The 16,299-nt window shown below is 45.6% G+C and overlaps 1 protein-coding gene and 1 long non-coding RNA gene across 3 annotated transcripts in view; both read right to left on the bottom strand.

Moving 5' to 3' along the window:
• The window catches only part of LOC148143937 (uncharacterized), a 148,636-nt gene that overhangs the window by 88,470 nt on the left and 43,867 nt on the right, over nucleotides 1-16,299 (bottom strand). The gene's annotated exons all lie outside the window — the stretch shown is intronic.
• Nucleotides 529-14,303, bottom strand: LOC148143938 (uncharacterized). Of its 2 annotated transcripts, none has more exons than XR_015751364.1 (3): nucleotides 14,099-14,301; nucleotides 6,333-6,437; nucleotides 529-831 (listed from the first exon to the last, which is right to left on the bottom strand). It is a non-coding gene; the product is annotated as an uncharacterized LOC148143938 (long non-coding RNA). The 2 variants fall into 2 exon arrangements; XR_015751365.1 differs by lacking the exon at nucleotides 529-831 and adding an exon at nucleotides 1,857-2,239 and having other exon boundaries at nucleotides 14,099-14,303.

Below are 16,299 nucleotides of genomic sequence, written 5' to 3'. Positions count from 1 at the left end.
TGGAGCACTGCTCCTTCATCGGGTAGCTGTGGAGCAGGATCAAAAGACACAGATTTTATAGCAAAAGATCACAGTGTCATGCAACTGATAGGATATATTGAACAAACCAAGATTGCTGTTAAGTCTTTCACCTTTTAGAATGCGTTGCAGGTTTCAGTTCATTAATATGTAAATCCCAGAACATCTTTTGATTCACATTCTCAAGATGACTTAAGTTTTTTTTTAAAAAAGTGACAACTCAGCCCAGACAGCCCGATAAAGGTTTGAGGTTCGAGTCTGTCAATGTCCCAATTTTGAATCAGACTGGTTCTATTTTCAAAGTAGGAATTTATAAAATATTACATGGATTGACTGCCTGCAGACTGTGCACTTTTTGAGCAAAATTGAATGTATCTGCAAACATAATTCTGCCAATACAAATTTGCCCAAAAAGTGATATGTGAGTTTATGCATGAGTGCACATAAGAGTGTGATGGAGTATATGCCTGTAAATGTGTTGGGGGTGTATGTGTGCATGTCTGAGAGAGCTCGTGTGTATGAGTGAGGTATGAATAAAAGCAAGGGCTTGCGTTTTGCTAAAGCAAGGAAGGTCAGGACTTGTACAGTTAATGGTAGGGCCCTGTGTCATGCTGTAAGAGAGAGACATGGTGGGGTTCAGGTATACCGTTCTTTCAAAGTTGCTTCACTGCGAGACAGGGTGGTTAAGAAGGCGTTTAGCACACTTGCCTTCATTGTTCACCCCATTGAGTATAGGAGTTGGGACATCATGTTGAGGTTGTACAGGATGTTGGTGAGGCCACTTTCAGAGTACTGAGTATGGTTCTCGTGTCCCTGCAATAGGAAGAATACTATTAGAGAGGGTTCGGTAAAGATTTCCCAGGATGTTGCCAGGACTGGAGGGTTTGAGTTATAATGAGAGGCTAGGACTTTTTTCACTGGAGCACAGGAGGTTGGGGGGTGACATTATTGAGATTGATAAAATCATGAGGAGTGGAGGTAAGGTGAATAGCAAAGGCTCTTCCTTAGCGTTGGGGAGCTCAAGACTAGGGGGGATATTTCTTTAAAGTGAGAGGAGAGAGATTTAAAAGGAACCCGAGGGGCAACGTTTTGACAGAGGGAGGTTTACACGTGGAATGAACTTGCTGAGAATGTGGTCAATGCAGGTACGTTTACAAAGTCTAAACGACATTTGGATGGGTACCTGAATAGAAAGGTTTAGAGGGATTTGGGCCAAACGCAGGCAAGTGAGGCTAGTTTAGTTTGGGAACCCTGGTCGCCATGGATGAGTTGGACCAAAGGGTCTATTTCTGTGCTGTCTACCTGTCTGAACCAGAAGTGATCTTATTGAAACCAGTAGAATTCTGAAAGGGGCTTGACAGGATAGATGCAGATAAAATGCTCCTTTGTGGTGGGAGTCATAGAATCCCAACAATGTGGAAACAGGCCATTCAGCCCATCTATTCCACACTGGCCCTCTGAACAGCATCCCACACATACCCACCCCCTTACTCCGTATTTCCCATGGCCAATCCACCCTACGTTTCACATCCCTGGTCACTATGGGTAATTTAGCACAGCCTATCCACACTAACCTCTACACCCTAATCTGTAAATTACCTTCTCAAAAATGTAATTTAAATGTAGAGATTTTCTCTAAGAAAAATGTTAGTCTGACTCAACATTCGGGCGCAGACAGAATTCACACTTATTGTTAGAAAAGCTCTGCATTTGAATGACATTCTTGAGAAGGTAACAAAAAGGAAGTTCTGGGATTAACAAACCAAAGAGCAGAAACCTATTCTAAAAGATGAAGGATTTAATCTAAAATTGTTTGATGTGTCACATTTCCATGACCCTAGACTCCTTTGGATATAAATTGTGATCATGATCTCATTCTCCACAACTACCTGATGAAGGAGCGGCGCTCCGAAAGCTAGTGCTTCCAAACAAACCTGCTGGATTATAACCTGGTGTTGTGTGATGTTTAGCTTTGTCCATGGGAAACACATGAGTTGTGGGACTGGTAAGAGTTCTTATTTTGTGATCTATTCCAAGTGAAATTTCTCCTCTGCACAGGCACGGGTGAACAGTTTGTTTTTGTGCGAGATCGGGCTAGCAGCTTTTATATCCTTATGTTAAGCAGTTCAAGTAAACTGTCAATCAGCAATTATATTCCGAGAGTGGTACTTCCAGCTCTGGTAATCCTGTTGCATCAACAGAGAGGGAGAGGTTGTCACATCTAAAGAGCAGAGAGAAAAGTTATTTTGCTTGTTGAGTCGGTTCCTCACTCAGATGAGACTGGATACTGCTTTTAATGGATCATAATTAAATGCTACAATGGAACACGGTGGGCGGCACAGTGGCACAGTGGTTGGCACTGCTGCCTCACAGCGCCAGAGACCCGGGTTCAATTCCCGCCTCAGGCGACTGACTGTGTGGAGTTTGCACATTCTCCCCGTGTCTGCGTGGGTTTCCTCCGGGTGCTCCGGTTTCCTCCCACAGTCCAAACATGTGCAGGGTCAGGTGAATCGGCCATGCTAAATTGTCCGTAGTGTTAGATAAGGGGTAAATGTAGGGGTATGGGTGGGTTGCGCTTCGGCGGGTCGGTGTGGACTTGTTGGGCCAAAGGGCCTGTTTCCACACTGTAAAGTAATCTAATCTAATCAAATCTAATCTAATCTAATCTAAACACCATAAATTCAAGGAATTTTTGAAAGGGCAAACGAACAGTAACTTTGAACAGAGATGTTCTTCCATTTCTAACCTTGGTTGAGCCAAATGAAGCATTTTTACTGATAGCTCCATAATCATGTTCCTGCTGGATTTTTTTCAGGGCAAACAATTTCTGGTGGGAGAAATTCTGCATCCTGGGAAGGCGGGGAAATGAGAAAAAAAGCTGTTGAAAGCTTTGAACTGAGGGCCCATGAGCTCTCGTGGGAGCAGTGCATTTGCCAAAAACATTTCGGAGGAATTCTGTTTACCTGTTGGACTGAAAATAGTTTCCCCACTGAACGTTAAACAGGTATTGAGAACGTTGCGCATTATAGATTGTGTTCCTGAGGACCGGAGGAGGATTGAATTTGCCAACGTGAACCACACTTTGCAGAGAGAGGAAATTTCTCTGGATGGAATAGGTTGATGGAAGTCAACAATTGTCAGATTATTTCATGAAAATAACAGCTGGTATGGGGATCCCAGAAGAGGGGCGTCTGTAATGAGCACACAGAAACAAACCCTTCAGTCCAGGCCAACCAGATATCCTAAATTAATCTAGTGACCCATTTGCCAGCATTTGGCCCATATCCCTCTGAATTATTCCTATTCATGTCGCCATCCAGATGCATTTTTTCCTTCGGAGAATACTTGGGTGAGAGCCAAGATATGCAATATCTCAATGTATAATAATGAAGCAGCTCATTTATTCTGAAATTATTTCAATTAGTTGGTCAATTGCCAAATAATAGCTGCATATCTGTTGTCAATATTGATACCCAGGAAAGCTATTTTGTTTAGTATATTTCCTTTGTAAAGATCTTATCCAAATTATAAAATGAATGTATTTTCATATGAAATAAAATTTGCAGTGTTTTATTAAATGGTTGAAAGTAACTTTGCACTTAATTGCTCCATTTGGGATTAAACATTGTGACTTAGATAAAAGTGATCTTTCATAATTTATGATGAGTCTATTAACAAACGAATGTTGCCATTTGCTCTCAAGTTAGCTCAGATTCAATTTGAAATTCTTAAATGAGTTGAATTAGGGGTAAAAAGTAAATATTTATTGCAATTTTCTGAAATTCTCTGCACTGCCATTGTATTTGGTTAAACAAAATATGTATCTCTCTTCATAACTTTGATATCACCACAAATCCTAGGAACCCCATCCAGGACAAACATATAAATAGAAAGTAGGAGACAACAGCTTCGCTTCACTTGGAAGTCACCACTGATGATATTACCTAGCCAGGTAATGAAACGTCTGGATATCAAACCTACAGCTCAGCGAGCAAACCTGCACCCTAAACATTCTACTTTGCTGAAAGACTGCACAATCTGCAGGCAGTCAATACATGTAATATATTGTCAATTCCACTTTGAAAATAGATAATGGGCCCACTACCTTTTGGATGTGAGCATAAGTGGTATAGTAAGTAAGTTTGCTGATGACAATAAAAATTGAAGGTGTAGTGGACAGCGAAGGAGGTTACCTCAGATTACAATGGGATCTTGATCAGATGGGCCAATGGGCTGAGAAGTGGCAAATGGAATTTAATTTAGATAAATGTGAGGTGCTGCATTTTGGGAAAGCAAATCTTAGCAGGACTTATACACCTATTGGAAAGGTCCTAGGGGGTGTTGCTGAACAAAGAGACCTTGGAGTGCAAGTTCATAGCTCCTTGAAAGTGGAGTCGCATGTTGATAGGATAGTGAAGATGGTGTTTTGCATGCTTTCCTTTATTTGGTCAGAATATTGAGTACAGGAGTTGGGAGGTCATGTTACTGCTGTACAGTTGGAATATTGTGTGCAATTCTGGTTTCCTTCCTATCAGAAAGATGTTGTGAAACTTAAGGGTTCAGAAAGGATTTACAAGAATGTTGCCAAGACTGGAAGATTTGAGCTATAGGGAGAGACAGAACAAGCTGGGGCTGTTTTCCCTGGAGCGTCAGAGGCTGGGGGCTGACCTTATAGAGGTTTATGAAATCATGAGGATCATGGATAGGATAGATAGACAAAGTCTTTTCCCTGGGGTGAGAGAGTCCAGAACTAGAGGGCATAGGTTTACAGTGAGAGGGGAAAGATATGAAAGAGACCTAAGAGGCAACCTTTTAATTTAGAGGGTACGTGTATGGAATGAGCTGCCAGAGGAAGTGGTGGAGGCTGGTACAATTACAACACTTAAAAGGCAACTGGAGGGATATGGGCCCCATGCTGGCAGGTAGGACGAGATTGGGTTGGCATATCGTGCACAGGTTGTGCAGGTTAGGTGCATTAGTCAGGGGTAAATGTTGAGCAATAGGGGTAGGGGAATTGTGTGGGTGGGTTACCCTTCGGAGGATCGGTGTGTAGTCTTTGGGCCGAGTGGCCTGCTTCCACACTGTGGGGAGTCTCTGAAGGGGAAGGGATTTTTGTAAACTGTGCAAGGTAACGCAGGTGTAGTGCGGGGGCCTGCTGTTGGCCTTGCTCTGCCCCTTGCTCCTCCCCCTGTTGTTGAGCTGTCTAACAAACAGCTACTCTTTCTCTGCCTTTTTGCTGGGGGCATCTGAAGCTGTAACAATGTTGGGACACAATGAAGGTTACCTGAATGTTCTGCCGGACTCAGACTCTCATTGAAAGCTTAGAGTTCCAAGCGGTTTTTGTTTTAAAGCTGCTCATTTCTTGCAGCCTCCTGTACTAAGTTTCCAATATTGTGTATCAGATGGAGCAGTGACTGAGTAGCTGGTTTCGTTAGAAGTTTAAATTTTTTGGGAGTGCAGGCACTGCATCGTTTCATCGGCAGTTTACTGGCAGCACTGGGAAGTATGGGTTGTGTTCATTAGAAAGGAGGTGGAGGTGCTGCTGTTGGACTAGGTGTGACAAGGTTTAAAAATCACAACACCGGGTTATAGTCCAACAGGTTTATTTGGAAGCACTAGCTTTCAGAGTGCTGCTCCTTCATCGGGTAGCTGTGGAGCAGGATCATAAGACACAGAGTTAAGAGCAAAAGATCAGTGTCATGCAACTGATATGATATATTGACAAATGTAGATTGCTGTTAAGTCTTTCATCTTTTAGAATGGGTTGCAGGTTTTATTTCATTAATGTGTACATCACAGAACTATTATTAAGTCGTATTCTCAAGATCACTTAAGGTTTTTTTTAAAAACAGGTGACAGCTCAGCCCAGACAATGCATGAAAGGTGTGGCAGTATCCCAATCTTAAATCAGACTGGTTCTATTTCCAAACTAGGAATTTATAAAATATTATATGGACTGACTACCTGCATGTTGTGCACTTTTTGTGCAAATTGAATATATCTGTAAATATTATTCTGCAAATGCACGCCATCGTTATATGTGTGCACGCGTGTGTGTGTGTGCACATGCTTTGTAAAGGGAGTGTGATGGAGGAGAAGCCTGTGAGAGGGTGTGTGTACATCTGAGAGAGAGCGTACGTATGAGAGAGGTATAGATAAAAGTGAGGGATTGCATTTTCCTAAAATAGGGGCAGGACTTGTACAGAGGGATATTGGGGGAAGGTGGGGGGGGGGGGGGGGGTTCAGGTACATACTTCATTGAAAGTTGCATCACTGGTTGGAAGGGTGCTTCACAAGGCATTCAGCCCACTTACCTTATTTGTTCACACCATTGAATAAAGGAGTTGGGACATCATTTAGAAGTTGTACAGGATGTTGGTGAAGCCACTTGTAGAGTACTGAGAACGCTTCTGGTGGCCCTGTAATAGGAAGAATACTATTACAGAGGGTTCAGTAAAGATTTACCAGGATGTTGCCAGGACTGGAGGGTTTGAGTTATAAGGAGAGGCTGAGACTCTCTTCACTGGAGCACAGGAGGTTGAGGGGTGACCTCATTGAGATTGATATAATTATGAGGGTTCTAGGTAACATGAGCATCAAAAATAGCGAGGACCCTGCACAGTTATGTCAAGTGACTGGGGGGGGAAGAAATTGTGGCATTTGGACACTTTAAATTCATCAGGAACAGCATCTCCATACAGCATACTGCGCATGTCAGGTGAGGTGCCAGAAGATTGGAGGTTGGCTAATGTGGTGCCACTGTTTAAGAAGGGTGGTAAGGACAAGCCAGGGAACTTTAGACCAGTGAGCCTGACATCAGTGGTGGGCACATTGTTGGAGGGAATCCTGAGGGACAGGATGTACATGTATTTGAAAAGGCAAGGACTGATTAGGGATAGTCAACATGGCTTTTTGTGTGGGAAATCATGTCTCACAAACTTGATTGAGTTTTTTGAGGAAGCAACAAAGAGGATTGAGGAAGGCAGAGCAGTAATGTGATCTATATGGACTTCAGTAAGGCGTTTGACAAGGTTCCCCATGGGAAACTGATTAGCAAGGTGAGATCTCAAGGAATACAGAGAGAACTAGCCATTTGGATACAGAACTGGCTCAAAGGTAGAAGACAGAGGGTGGTGGTGGAGGGTTGTTTTTCAGACTGGAGGTCTGCGACTAGTGGAGTGCCACAAGGATCGGTGCTCAGTCCTCTACTTTTTGTCATTTACATAAATGATTTGGATGCGAGCAGAAGAGGTACAGTTAGAGGGAGAGGCTGAACAGGCTGGGGCTGTTTTCCCCGGAGTGTCAGAGGCTGAGGGGTGACCTTATAAAGATTTACAAAATTATGAGGGGCATGGACAAGATAAATAGACAAAGTTTTTTCCCTTGGGTTGGGGAGTCCAGAACTAGAGGGCATAGGTTTAGGGTGAGAGGGTAAAGATATAAAAGAGACCTACGGGGCAATGTTTTCACACAGAAGGTGGTACGTGTATGCAATGAGCTGCCAGAGGAAGTGGTGGAGGCTGATACGAATGCAACATTTAAGAGGCATTTGAATGGGTATATGAATAGGAAAGGTTTGGAGGGATGTGGGCCAGGTGTTGAGGGGCGGGACTAGATTGGGTTGAGATATCTGGTCGGCATGGACGGGTTGGACCGAAGGGTCTGTTTCCATGCTGTACACTTCTGACTCTATGCTGGTTCAGCAAAAGCCGCGCATGCTCTGTCTGCAGAAACAGTGCAAACCCTTCTTCAGATGGACCAATGAGAAGCCAGACAAGGAACCTGGTCCTCCTGCCAATCAGAACTCCCCAATTGTCTGAATGCGGAAGATGGACCATCAGGTTCTGAAGCTGCTGCTGCTCCTCCTCTCCAAACGAAGAACGAGCTTCACCTCAGACCGCAACTTCCTTCCTCTATCCGCCATCTGAGTACAGCACTGTCTTTACCATTTCATTTTTTCATTCTGGGGTTAAATTGTTGACTTGCAGCAACTGAAAAGAAAGCGAGTGAATCCAGGGAGGGGTCAGAGTCGGGAAACGTTGGTCCAGGTCTGTGTCTCAAACGCACAGCAAATGCAGTCCCACAGTGTGAAGTTATAACCTCGGTTATGCAAAAACAACTGCCAAAAAACAGGTACGTTGTTTAAATGGTGACATATCGGGATGTGGAGAAAGTGAGGACTGCAGATGCTGGAGATGAATCTCGAGAAGTGTGGCACTGGAAAAGCACAGGAGGTCAGACAGCATCCGAGGAGCAGGAGAATCGACGTTTCAGGCACGAGCCCTTCCTCAGGAATGATGTGTGGATGTAAAAAGTGGCCTCAGCGTCCTTCCACACCAGTCACTGCCAGTTGTCAGACGGATGCAGCAAGCAATCAGCAAGGCAAGAGGTATATTAGCAAGAGGAATTGATTTCAGAAGTAGGGATGTCTTCCTGCAGTTAGGGGGTCATTGAATATATTCAAGGCTGAGTTCATCTGATTTTGGAACAACCATGAAGTGGATGTTTATGGGGGAAGGCAAGTAAAATGGTTTTAAGACCAGTACAGAACAGTTAGAGTCATACAGCACAGAACAGACCCTTTAGCCCAACTAGTCCATGCTGACTATATTCACAAACTAAACTAGTCCCACCTGCCTGTGTTTGGCCCATATTCCTCTGAACCTTTCCTATTCATGTACTAATCCAAATGTCTTTTAAACGTTGTTACTCAACCTGCATCCACCATTTCCTCTGGACATTCATTCCACACAAACCACTGTTTAAAAAAAGAGGTGCTCCTCATGTATTTTTAAAATCTTTCTCCTCTCACCTTAATTTGCAGCCTAATCTTGAAACGACACATGCCAATCACCTTATCTACGCCCCTCATGGTTTTGTAAACCTCTATAAAGAGAGCAACGAACCTTACAGCACAGGAACAGGCCCTTCAGCCCTCCAAGGCTATGCTGATCGAGATACTCTATCTAAACCTGCCGCCTATTTTCTAAGGATCTGTATCCCTCTGCTCCTTGCCCATTCATGTCTCTGTCTAGATACATCTTAAATGACGCTATCGATCCCACCCCTACTGCCTCCACTGGCGATGCATTCGAGGCGCCCACCACCCTCTGTGTAAAGAACTTTCCATGTATATCTCCCTCAAACCTTTCCCCTCTCACTTTGAACTTGTGACCCTGAGTAATTAAGTCTTCCCCTCTGGGAAAATAATTCTTACTATCCACCCCTGTTTACACCCCTCATGGTTTTTAGGCCTCAATCAGGACCCCCCCTCAACCTCCTTATTTCCAATGAAAATAATCCTAATGTACTCAACCTCTCCTCATAGCTCGCGCTCTCCATAACAGGCAACATCCTGGTGAACCTCCTCTGCACTCTCTCCAAAAGTATCCACATCCTTTTGGAAATCTGGCGACCGGAATTGTACGCAGTATTCCAAATGCGCCAAACCAAAATCTTATATAACTTTAACATGACCTGCCAGCTCTTTTACTCAATCCGTCCGATGATGGAACGCGTGTTGTATACTGCCTTGACCACTCTCCTGACATGCGTTGCCACCTTCAGAGAACAAAAGACCTGAACACCCAGATCTCTCTGTACATCAATTTCCCCCAGGACCTTTCCATTTATGTATAGCTCGCTCTTGAATTGCATCTTCCAAAATGCATCACCTCGCATTTGTCTGGATTGAACTCCATCTGCCATTTCTCTTCCCAACTCTCCAATCTACATTCTGCTGTATCGTCTGACAGTCCCCTTCACTATCTGATATTCCATCAATCTGAGTGCCATCTGCAAACTTGCTAATGAGGCACCCGATACCTTCACCTTTCAACCTCTTGTGCTCCAGTGAAAAAAGTCCCAGCCTACCCACCAGTAGGTGTGAATTCTGTCTGGGTCCCAATGTCGAGTCAGCCTGACATTTTTGATAGAAAAGCTCTGCATTTAAATTACGTCCTTGAGAAAGTTACTGAAAACAGGTTCTGGGATTAACATACCAAAGAACAGAACCCCATTCTAAAAGATGAAAGATTTAATCTAAATTGTTTAATGTATCACATCTCCATGAACTGGACTCTGTTGGCTATAAATAGTCTAATCATGATCTTATTCCCCACAACCACCTGAAGCAGCAGTAGCAGCACTTCAGAGATCCGGGTTCAATTCCCACCTCGGGCAACTGTCAGTGTGGAGTTTGCACATTCTTCCAGTGTCTGCTTGGGTTTCCTCCCACAGTCCAAAGATGTTAGGTGAAGTGGCCACACTAATTTGCCTGTAGTGTTAGGTGAAGGGGTAAATGTTGGGGAATGGGTCTGGGTGGGTTGCTCTTCGAAGGGTCGGTTTGGGCTGAAGGGCCTGTTTCCACACTGTAAGTAATAAAATCTAAAATAAATCTAATCACTCCGAAAGCTAGGGCTTCCAAACAAACCACGTTATGGCAGCGGCGGGAGGTGTGGATTATATTCACTAAAAACAGTTAAGCAGTTAGATAACGCGTTTGAGTGGGAAGTGTGTATAACATGATCTCACAACTCCTCTACTCAATGCTATGAGCAATGAAGGAAAGCAAACCAAATGCCGCCTTCACTACTCTGTCCACCTGAGACTCCAGCACTCCAAGGTCTCTTTATTCTGCAACACTCCCCTTAACTGTGTCAGTCCTGCCTGGATCGCTTGACCAAAATGCAAATCTCTGATTTCTCTAAATTAAACTCCAACTGACACTCCTCGGTTCATCAGCCAATCCCATAAATTCCAATTTATAGTGAACTCTTTCCTCTCTTATTCCCCGGAAGCTGAAAATCTCCATCCCACACTCTCTCCCTCCATTTTCACTTTGCTTATAGCGGAAGAATGTAACTGAGAAACTTATCAGCCACGATTGAATGGAATGAGCAGACCTGATGGCCTAATTTCTGCTCCTATGTCTTGTGGTCTCTTGCTGTCCTGGACACCGAGAGAATTGGGACCAGCATTGAACCGATCATGACTGGATATGGATCTACCTGCATCTAGGTGGATGGGCTGGGACTTTTTCACTGGCCCATAGGAGGAGGAGATGTGACCTTATCAAGGTTTATAAAATCATGAGGGGAGAGATGAGGTGAACGACGGGTGTCCTTCCCCTAAGGTTGGGGTTTCAAGATTAGGGAGCAAATTTTGATGATGACAGGAGAAAGAGATTTTAAAAAGACTTGAAGGGCACAATTTGTTTTATGCAGAGTGGTTCACATGCGGACTAAATGTCTCAAGGAAGTGGTGGATGCAGGTACAGTAACAACGATTAAAAGACATTTGGATAAGTTCATGAATAGGAAAGGTTTGGAGGGATAAGGGCCAAAACACTGGCAGGTGGGACTGGTTTAGTTTGAGAACATAGTCAGCATGGACTAGTTGGACTGAAGGGTCTGTTTCTGTGCTGTATGGCTCTGTAACTCGGTCCTATACTAGTCTTAAAACCATTTTCTTGCCTTCCCCATAAACATTCACATAAAAATCAGATGAACTCAGCCTTGAATATATTCAATGACCCCCTAACTGCAGGAAGACATCCCCACTTCTGAACTTAATTCCTCTTGCTAATACACCACTTGCCTTGCTCCTTGCCTGCTGCACCTGTCTGACAACTGGCACAGAAGGACACTGATGCCCCTCTGAACATCCATGCATCATTCTTGATGAAGGGCTTGTGCCCAAAACGTCGACGTCCTACTTCTCGGATGCTACTTGACCTGCTGTGCTTTGCCAATTGTGGTCTTCTCTACATCGGGGAGACCGAGCGTAAACTTGGGGAACGGTTTGCTGAGCATCACAGCCGGGTCCGCAGAGGCTGAGCGGACTTCCCAATCTCTACCCATTTTAATGCCCCTTCCCACTCCCCTTCCACAACAAACCAAACCACAAATTGGAGGAACAAAACCTCATCTTCTGTCTGAGCAGTCAACAGCCCGGAGGACTCAACACTGAGTTCTCCAATTTCAAATAATCTCCCATCCCATCCCCCAAGTCACTTCCCAGCCCCTTCCATTCTTCCCTGCCAACTAGATTCCTTCCTCCGATTCACCAACCAGGTCGTACCAGGTTATGGGGATAAGGCAGGAACAGGATATTGATTGAGGATGATCAGCCATTATCACAATGAATGGTGGTGCTGGCTCAAAGGGCAGAATAGCCTACTCCTGCACCTATTGTCTATTGTACCCTCTACCTGTCTCCACCTATCCCCACTTCAATACCCTGCCCCCAGCACACCCTTGTTCCACAGCTCTCCCTATACCCACCCCCAGTCCTGAACAAGGGTTACACCAGATACCTCGACTTCTCCACCTCCTGATACTGCCTGGCTTGCTGCGTTCTTTCAGTCTCCTGCCTGTCTATTTTGCCAGTTGAGAACAAAGGCCTGGACTAACTTTCCCAGAGCCTGTCCCCTCGCTGGATTCACTCCCATTCCTTTCAGTTGCTCCAAGTCAACAACTGAACCTCAGAATGAAACATAAATGGAAATGGGGGTGAGAAAAGAGAGTGCCGTACTCTCAGATGTTGGACGGAGGAAAGAAGTTGCAGTCTGAGGTGAAGCTCAATCTTCATTCAGAGAGAGGATGAGCAGGAGCTTCAGAACCTCGTGGTCCAACTTCCACATTCACCAATAGGGGAGTTCCGAATGGCAGGAGGACAATTCTCCCTCCGGTCCTCCAGTGCTCCTTATTTCTCCATCAAACGTAGGTCTCGCCCCTTTTCTGCCAACAGCGAGGAACATGCCCAATGTTTTGGTGACACTGGCAAACATGTGCCCTGCTTGTTGACACTGAGGAGTGTACACAATATGCACTGTAGCAATACTGGTGTCATTGACAGATTTTAAGTGTCCAAATTCCTATGGGAGAACAAAAAGGGTAGAGACATAATTTTTTTTTCCATGTGGCTCAATATTTGATTGCTTTTGCATTTGTCTGGCTGCTGAATGTTTTTATGTCTTTTCCTCAGTGTTGGGGTGAGATTCACAACTAGAGGGCATAGGTTTAGGGTGAGAGCAGAAAGGTACCTCAGGGGCATCGTTTCTGTGCAGAGGGTGGTGCACGTATGGAATGAACTGCCAGAGGAAGTAGTGGAAGCCGGTATAATTACATCACTTAAAACACATCTGGATGGGTATATGAATAGGAAGGGATTAGTGGGATATGAGCCAAGAGTTGGCAAATGGGACTAGATCAATTTAGGATATCTGGTTGGCATGGACAGGTTGGATCAAACGGGTCTGTTTCCGTGCTGTACATCTGTGACTTTAAATAATAAAGTCTATTTTCCCAAATAACAAACTATATCCATGTTAACAAGGCTTAGTGCACAACATGCTTTACTAACCATTCTCAACAGGTCCTGCCCCTTCAATGACTGAGGAACATATACATGCTGGTGCATAATCTCCTTCACTAGTATTTACACACTACCCTCAACAATTGCACAAGTAACAGCAAAGAGCAAACAGCACAAGGATTAAAAAAACAGTGAGGGGGAAACAGCACAAGGATTAAACAAACAGTGAGGGGCAAACAGCACAAGGATTAAAACAAACAGTGAGGGGCAAACAGCACAAGGATTAAAACAAACAGTGAGGGCAAACAGCACAAGGATTAAAACAAACAGTGAGGGGGAAACAGCACAAGGATTAAACAAACAGTGAGGGTAAACAGCACAAGGATTAAACAAACAGTGAAGGGGGAAACAGCACAAGGATTAAACAAACAGTGAGGGTAAACAGCACAAGGATTAAACACACAGTGAGGGGCAAACAGCACAAGGATTAAACACACAGTGAGGGGGAAACAGCACAAGGATTAAACAAACAGTGAGGGGTAAACAGCACAAGGATTAAACAAACAGTGAGGGGTAAACAGCACAAGGATTAAAACAAACAGTGAGGGGTAAACAGCACAAGGATTAAACAAACAGTGAGGGGGAAACAGCACAAGCACCAGTAAAAGCAGATGGAAAGTGAGTGTAAAATGTCACTATGACAGGACAGGACAGGACAGGCCCCACATTCCTTCCCCTCCGTCCCCCCCACAACCTGCCTCACCTTTCACCTCCCGGGCCCAGTACCTTCCAGGTGGCCCCATAGTTGACACAGGGGCCGCCCCACGACCAGTAGAACTCCACCACCCAGGCGGCCGACGAGTTCCCAAGCAGGCCCTTAACCCCATCCGCCTCCAGAATGGTCACCGGCTCCTGCCTGCTGTACAGCCGGCCAGTGTGGCCGTGACACAGCAGCTGCACCAGGAAGGCGGCGGTGCCCAGTGACGGGTGTCTGCCCCGGGCCGCACGGCGCCATTTTCCTAACGGCCGCCCTCCCGCCGCTTCCCCGCTCGAGCGACTTCTCCTCCCAACCGCCGTCGCCCCCGCGTGGGGGATGGGCGGGGCCGGGGGAGCCTCACCGTCACCAAGCAACAGCCACCTCGCGCTGCAACTGCTCATTCACAAAAACAAACTCTCCTGTCTCGCTCTGCAGCTGCAGGGGGGACACTGCCACGTTTCCAGGAGCCCTGTCTGCATTGGGAAAGCTCACGGCTCAATTTAAACAGATATTCCGACATCTAACGGAACGGCGTCATATCTAAAGGGGGCAATCTGCATTTTAAAGGGACGTGGACATTTTAACGGGTATTTCTGCAAATAAAGAGGTTTAAATGGACGAGATTACATTTCAAAGGTATGTGCCACATTCAAAGGGATATCTTCATATGTAAAGTGACGCAGTTATATCTAAATGAATCTACATTTCGAAGAGACGTTGCCCTATTTATAAGTAGAGACAATAGGTGTGAATTCTGTCTATGTCGCAATGTTGAGTCAGACTGACATTTTTCTTAGAAAAGCTCTGCATTTATATTACATTCTTGAGAAGGTAATTTATAGATTCGGGTGTAGGTTAGGGAGGATTGGCCGTGCTAAGTTACCCATAGTGACCAGGATGTACAGGTTAGGGTGGCTTGGCCATGGGAAATATGGGGAGAAAGTGAGGTCTGCAGATGCTGGAGATCAAAGTTGAAACTTTATTGCTGGAACAGCACAGCAGGTCAGGCAGCATCCAGGGAACAGGAGATTCGACGTTTCGGGCACAGGCCCTACTTCAGGAATGAGCAGAGTGTTCAGCAGGAGAAGATAAAAGGTAGGGAGGAGGGACTTGGAGGAGGGGCGTTGGAAATGTGATAGGTCGGAGTAGGATGGAGGCGGAGAGGTCAAGAAGAAGACTGCAGGTCAGGAAGGCGGTGCCGGGCTGGAGGGATCTGGCTGAGACAAGGTGGGGGGAGGGGGGATGAAGAAACTGGTGAAGTCCAAGTTCATCCCCTGTGGTTGGAGGGTTCCCAGGCGGAAGATAAGACGCTCCTCCTCCGACCGTCGGGTTGTTGTGGTTTGGCGGTGGATGAGTCCAATGACCTGCATATCCTCGGTGGAGTGGGAGGGGGAGTTGAAATGCTGTGCTACAGGTTGGTTGGGTTGGTTCGTCCGGGTGGCCCAGAGGTACTGCATCCGCTGCAGCCGGTGTGGCCTCCTCTATATTGGGGAGACAGGCCGCCTACTTGCGGAGCGATTCAGAGAGCACCTCTGGGCCACCTTGGACTTCACCAGTTTCTTCATCCCCCCTCCCCCCACCTTGTCTCAGCCGGATCCCTCCAGCCCGGCACCGCCTTCCTGACCTGCAGTCTTCTTCTTGACCTCTCCGCCTCCATCCTACTCCGACCTATCACCCTCACCTTGACCTCTTTCCACCTATCACATTTCCAACGTCCCTCCTCCCTACCTTTTATCTTCTCCTGCTGAACACTCTCTGCTCATTCCTGAAGAAGGGCCTGTGCCCGAAACGTCGAATCTCCTGTTCCCTGGATGCTGCCTGACCTGCTGTGCTGTTCCAGCAATAAAGTTTCAACATGGGAAATACAGAGTAAGGGGTTGGGTATGAGTGGGATACTGTTCAGGAGGGCCAGAGAGGAAGAGATGGGCTGAATGACCTGCTTCCACATTGTCGGAATTCGATGACCCTCCCCACAAAGGAGCATTTTATCTGCATCTATCCTGTCAAGCCCCTTTCAGAATTCTACTGGTTTCAATAAAGATATGCAGCACAGAAACAGACCCTTCGGTCCAATTCGTCCATGCCGACCAGGATTCCAAACTAAATCAGTCCCACTTGCCTGAATTTGGCCCATAATCCCTCTCAACCTTACTATTCATGTACCCATCCAAATGCTGTTTCAATGTTGTAACTGTACCTGCATCTAC

This window comes from Chiloscyllium plagiosum, unplaced genomic scaffold (genome assembly GCF_037043375.1).
Source record: "Chiloscyllium plagiosum isolate Xiang-an unplaced genomic scaffold, Cpla_swu_hap1 HiC_scaffold_27, whole genome shotgun sequence".
In the NCBI taxonomy this organism is placed as follows: domain Eukaryota; kingdom Metazoa; phylum Chordata; class Chondrichthyes; order Orectolobiformes; family Hemiscylliidae; genus Chiloscyllium; species Chiloscyllium plagiosum.
The sequence above is the reverse complement of the archived record's forward strand: the minus strand, read 5'-3'. Positions and strand labels throughout refer to the sequence as shown.